The sequence below is a fragment of the Glycine soja genome, chromosome 7, assembly GCF_004193775.1.
Source record: "Glycine soja cultivar W05 chromosome 7, ASM419377v2, whole genome shotgun sequence".
Taxonomy (NCBI): domain Eukaryota; kingdom Viridiplantae; phylum Streptophyta; class Magnoliopsida; order Fabales; family Fabaceae; genus Glycine; species Glycine soja.
The window spans coordinates 27521309-27528157 of NC_041008.1; positions in this window are offsets into that span (position 1 = coordinate 27521309).

The window sequence follows — 6849 nt, forward strand, 5'->3', positions numbered from 1 at the left end:
CATGTAATTTTTGATTTGATAGGAAATAATTTGCAAAGTCAAGTCATGACATATCTATGGTTCGGAATTAGGATGAAACACTTACCTGTGCGAGATTGATACACTTTGAGTGGATTTCTTCTATTTTTGTCGAACCCAGTGTTTCCTCTAAATGGTCATTTAGAAACGAAATGCTAACATCCAAAATCTCATTTATGGTTATGGGAGATTTCATCAGCAGACTCTCCTTCCCCGGTAGACGCATTGTTTTTCACTCAAAAAAGCATATGCTGCTCTAAATCAGTTGGAATATTTGTCTCTTTGCTAAAGCATGTTTGCATTTTAGTGGAGAAAACACCGAGACTTTTTCAAGTCTCACAAGTTACCCAGAACTACGTAGGTCTGAGTTCCTCATTGGAGGATACGTAGGAGCAAGAGCTTTGCTTTTGTCGGCCGCCCCATAATCTTTGTCATACTGACCCTGAGGTCATGTGACGTGCACCCTTGTATCATCCAGAGGCGGCGGGCCCGATGATACGCGGAGATACCTTACGGTTATCCGCACCCTTTTGTCATCCAGAGGCGGCGGGCCCGATGACAAGCAGAGACCAAGTTTGGTCATTCTGCACCCTTGTATCATCCAGAGGCGGCGGGCCCGATGATACGCGGAGATACCTTATGGTTATTCGCACCTGTCGCAACCTACCCTTCGGCGGGAGGGCGACGCGAGACTCGCGGGATGCGTGTTCCACGAAAGGAATACGCGCGGAGTCGCCACCAACGTTTATTTGAGGAAAACGTCGGAAAAACCGGAAAATACGCGATCTACGAACTTTTAAGTGAAAGGTTCGGGAGTTGTATTTACGTGCGGGGAAGGTATTAGCACCCCATACGTCCGTCACAAGGGACGGCAGCCTTTAATCGAATGTGCAAACATGACTTTGATTTTTACGTTCCCTTTTAAGTCCTTATATCCTTTATAACCTTTTTATATTTTTTCTCTTTTAGTGGTCGACAAGGGTGTTTCCCTTTGCTCCTACGTATTCCTCAATTTGCGATGAGGAAATCAGACCTACGTAGTTCTTTTGGGACAAAGTGTTTGGTTAAGTTATTTTTGTCTTTTTTGTAAAATATGTTTTTATTGAACAAAAGGTCATTTAAGGTGTTGGACCATTAAACGGTCTTTTGATTTTGAAAGGAGAGAAACGTTAAGGCGTTGGACCATTAACGACCTCTTGTTTTTGAAAGGAGAGAAACGTTAAGGCATTGGACCATTAACGATCTCTTGGGGTGGTCGACAAAAGCGGGGCTTTTGCTCCTACGTATCCTCAATGAGGAACTCAGACCTACGTAGTTCTTGCAAAAGCGGTAAAGTTACATGTTGATTTTATGCTTTTGAACGGTCCATGTTAACCGATAAAAGCAAAGAGGATCGTTTAAGGCGTTGGACCTTAAAACGGTTTTTAGTGATTTTCGGACAAAACTTGATTTGTGAGTCTATTTTAGTCTTAGTTTCACTTTGGTTATTAATCAATTCATTCAAGGAAACTTCCAAAGAAAAACATCCGATTGATTTTTTTTAATTTATTTTATTCAAAGATATTTTGATTATTTTATTATTATTTTTCAAGATATTTTGATTATTTTATTATTATTTTACTTTTTTTGGTTTAACCGAGGTTATAGCGTGAACTATCGGTTAGATTTCATTTTAAAAGTGATTAAATGAGATTACAACACAAATGATCGGTTGAAATTCATTTTATCATTATTTAGATGAGAAAACGGCTTAAATAAACGGTAAAAGCGCGTTAAAGACGGAAGAAAAGAAATCGAAAATAAAGATGAAAGCTTAAAAAAACAAGAAATGAATTGAAAGTCTCGGATTCGAAAACTTACCCGTTGAAGAACGAAGAACGGATGAAGAACGATGAAGAACGGACGAAAACCTTCACGGATTTGCTTACGGAAACATCTCGGAAGCGTTACGGAAGCACCTCGGCTTGGATTTTCTTCACGGAAACAATTTTTTTCACCCAAAACAGCTGAAATACATAGCCAGGGGGCTGAGGGAGCCTTAGAACAGCCCCCTTCAGCCTATTTATAGGAAAAAGGGGGAGGAGGTTGCCGCCCAGCTCGCCCAGGCGACCTTAGCTCGCCCAGGCGGAAGCAACCCAGCTCCAAAAAACGTTCTGGAAGGCCCAATTCAAAATTTCGAAATTGCTATTTGCACCCCCCCAATTTTGATAAGTTCACCCCCCTCTTTCGTAATTTACGGAAAAGTTACGGAAGCCTTACGGAAGCATATAGGACTTGATTTTCTTCTTTTTTTCTCTTCCGTCTCACCCGTATTAAGTTAATTATGCTTATTTAGAGTTATGGGAATTTTACGGAAGCATTACGGGTGTCCCGGAAGCCCCGGAATCCCATTTTTCAACAAAACGGGGGGTGTGGTGGCCATCTAGCTCGCCCAGGCGAGCTCAGCTCGCCCAGGCGAGCTAGGTTACTTCAATCTTAAGCAAGAAATTGCCCAGAAACCTCTAGAAGGGCCCAGATTCGAAAATTACTGTTTGCACCCCCCATTTTACTAAATACACCCCCCTTTGGCTTTTTTTTTGTGATTCTTTTTTCGTAAAGTTACGGAAACTTACGAATTTCGTAATGATACTTGTTTTCTTTCCGTAATGTTACGGAACCTTGCGGATTACATAATCATCCCCTTTTTGACTTACGGAATGTTACGGAATCTCACTTAATTATGCAACGATGCTTCCATTTGATTTCCGGTGTGTCACGGAAACTTACGGATTGTGCATCAATATTTTTTGGTTTTCCGGCATGTCCTGGAATTTCACAAATTGCCTAATGATGGATGCCAAGCACCTCACAAGGACCAAAGAAAGGTCGCATGTCATCAAGCAAAGGTCCCCGGACGAAATTAGGGTATGACAGCACCCTTTTGTCATCCAGAGGCGGCGGGCCCGATGACAAGCAGAGACCAAGTTTGGTCATTCTGCACCCTTGTATCATCCAGAGGCGGCGGGCCCGATGATACGCGGAGATACCTTACGGTTATCCGCACCCTTTTGTCATCCAGAGGCGGCGGGCCCGATGACAAGCAGAGACCAAGTTTGGTCATTCTGCACCCTTGTATCATCCAGAGGCGGCGGGCCCGATGATACGCGGAGATACCTTACGGTTATCCGCACCCTTTTGTCATCCAGAGGCGGCGGGCCCGATGACAAGCAGAGACCAAGTTTGGTCATTCTGCACCCTTGTATCATCCAGAGGCGGCGGGCCCGATGATACGCGGAGATACCTTACGGTTATTCGCACCCTTTTGTCATCCAGAGGCGGCGGGCCCGATGACAAGCAGAGACCAAGTTTGGTCATTCTGCACCCTTGTATCGTCCAGAGGCGGCGGGCCCGATGATACGCGGAGATACCTTATGGTTATTCGCACCCTTTTGTCATCCAGAGGCGGCGGGCCCGATGACAAGCAGAGACCAAGTTTGGTCATTCTGCACCCTTGTATCATCCAGAGGCGGCGGGCCCGATGATACGCGGAGATACCTTACGGTTATTCGCACCCTTTTGTCATCCAGAGGCGGCGGGCCCGATGACAAGCAGAGACCAAGTTTGGTCATTCTGCACCCTTGTATCATCCAGAGGCGGCGGGCCCGATGATACGCGGAAATACCCGAGTGGTTATCCGTATAAACATTCTTTTGCTATCTGTAAGACAGAACGCTTGATAGCATGCAGAGACTGACATAGTCTTCTGCACCTTTTGTTCCTCCGGGAACAACAAGTCATTTACATGCGGAAATTTCATGGTCGCCCGCGACTCTCGTCAACCGAGAGGAGCCAAATTAGTGTCATACACTAATTTTCGGGGACCTTTGCTTGATGACATGCGACCATTCTTTGGTCCTTGTGAGATGCTTGGCATCCATCATTAGGCAATTTGTGAAATTCTAGGAACGACAAGTCATGGTCACCCGCGACTCTCGTCAACCGAGAGGAGCGAAATTAGTGCCATACACTGATTTTCGGGGACCTTTGCTTGATGACATGCGACCATTCTTTGGTCCTTGTGAGGTGCTTGGCACCCATCATTAGGCAATTTGTGAAATTTTGGGAACAACAAGTCATTTGCATGTGGAGATTTTATGGTCACCTGCGACTCTCGTCAAATCGAGAGGAACGAAATTAGTGTCTTATCTTTACTTTCCTTTTATCTCCAATAAAAGACAAGTAAAGAGGGGCAACTGTCATACCCTAATTTCGTCCGGGGACCTTTGCTCGATGACGTGCGACCATTCTTTGGTCCTCGTGAGGTGCTTGGCACCCATCATTAGGCAATTTGTGAAATTCCAGGACATGCCGAAAAACCAAAAAAATATTGATGCACAATCCGTAAGTTTCCGTGACACACCGGAAATCAAATGGAAGCATCGTTGCATAATTAAGTGAGGTTCCGTAACATTCCGTAAGTCAAAAAGGGGATGATTATGTAATCCGCAAGGTTCCGTAACATTACGGAAAGAAAACAAGTATCGTTACGAAATTCGTAAGTTTCCGTAACTTTACGAAAAAAGAATCACCAAAAAATAGCAGAGGGGGTGTACTTAGTAAAAATGGGGGTGCAAATAGCACCCAGGCCCACTTGGGCCCTCCGGAATATTCCTCCAGAAGGCGGTTGCTTCTGGAGGAAGCAACCCTGCTCGCCTGGGCGAGCTGAGCTCGCCTGGGCGAGCTGGGCGGCAACCACCTCCCCTATTTTGCTATAAATAGGGGAGGAAGGCAAGAAGGAAGGGGTTCAGCCCCTTTGGCACTTCTCTCTCTTTCGAATTTGCTTGGAAAAATCATTTCCGTGAAGAAAATCTAAGCCGAGGCGCTTCCGAAACGTTTCCGTAACGTTTTCCGTGAAGAATTTCGCAAAGGTTTCAACCGTTCTTCGACGTTCTTCATTCGTTCTTCATCGTTCTTCGATCTTCAACGGGTAAGTACCTCGAACCAAGCTTTTCGATTCATTCTATGTACCCGTAGTGGTCCACATTGTGTTTCGTGCATTTTTATTCTCGTTTTGTTTACTTTTTATACCCCCTGTTGACGTGCTTAAGCCATTTTACTTAAGTCATTTCTCGCTTAACTTAAAAATAAAATAAATTTCCACCGAACGTTTGAATTGTATTATCCATTAACTTCGGTTAAAATAAATTCCGACCGTTCGGTCGTGCCGTAACCACGTTGGAAATCAAAAAGAGGTAAAAAATAATATAATAATAAAAAAGACATCTTTTAGTAAAATAAAGCGGAAAATCAAGTGGACGTTTTCTCTTTGGGATTTCTCATTCTTAATCGAATTGATTAATAACTAAAAGTGAAACTAAAGGCTAAAATCAATTCGCCTAGTCAAGCTCGTCCATAAAAAATAGGCTTTTGAAGTTTGTCATTTCATTTCCTCACTAAGTAAAATGGATCATTTTTAAGGTCCAACGCCTTAAAATGATCACCTCTTAAAGTAAAAAAGAATCACTTGATAAGAAAGAACTACGTAGGTCTGATTTCCTCATCGCAAATTGAGGAATACGTAGGAGCAAAGGGAAACACCCTTGTCGACCACAAAAAGAAAAAAATATAAAAAGGATATAAAGGATATAAGGACATAAAAGGGAACATAAAAATCAAAGTCATGTTTGCACATTCGATTAAAGGCTGCCGTCCCTTGGGACGGACGCGTGGGGTGCTAATACCTTCCCCGTGCGTAAATACAACTCCCGAACCTTTTCACTTAAAAGTTCGTAGATCGCGTCTTTTCCGGTTTTTCCGACGTTTTCCTCAAATAAACGTTGGTGGCGACTCCGCGCGTATTCCTTTCGTGGAACACGCATCCCGTGAGTCACGCGTCGCCCTCCCGCCGAAGGGTAGGTTGCGACACTAACCCTTCCAAGAATGGACTCAGGAAGGTTCCTAAGTTAGTATACCAGGCGACAGTTGTCCTAGTAAGACTTTCTTGGGAAAAATGTATCAGCAGCTTCTCATTTTTTGCGTATGCCCCCATCTTCCGACAATACATCTTTAGATGGTTCTTGGAGCAAGTAGTCCCCTTGTACTTGTCAAAGTCCGGCACCTTGAACTTGGGAATGACCATGTTCGGGTACTAGGAACAACTCTTCTAGGTTTGCAAAGGAACAATCTTCGCCTCCTTCAATGTCCTTGAGCCTTTCTCTATATGATCTAACTTTCCCTTTTCAGCCATAGCAGGAGGGGCTCTTCCCACCGCAAAATGCAAGGGTTGTGACTATGGACGAAACTGAGGGCCCTTCAAAATGTTTGGCATGGGTATACCACCAACTGCTTACCCTTCAGTGGCATATCCGAGGCAAGGCTCAAAGTCCGCTAGATTATGGTGGGGCATTTCATGTGTCTCCCCCACGGTTTAAGAGACATGTGCATGATGAGGTTGTCGGCTTTCAATGAGCAAGGGAGTGGAGTTATTGACATCCTCATTGGGAGTGTACGCCACATTGGTTGGTGTATAGTTGGGAGGCAGGCCATGTGGTGGGAAGGCGTGCTCGTTTTGAATTTGCACATCATGGGGCCATTCGTACTTCCCAAATCTTTGCCTACCATAGCTAAGGTTGGATGATTCATTTGGTTGAGGCCAGATGAGGCATCGGGTTTACCTTAGCAACAGCCCTGGTAGTGGCAACTACAACCGCATTGGCTTCCATTATCTTATTCGAGCTCATCATGGCCTCCATCATTGTGGCCATTTGCTCTTTCATGGCCTCCATGTCGGCCTTCATCTGCTCTTGCGCCTCCTCTATTTTACCCATTACTCTAGCTCTAGCACGGGTTCAG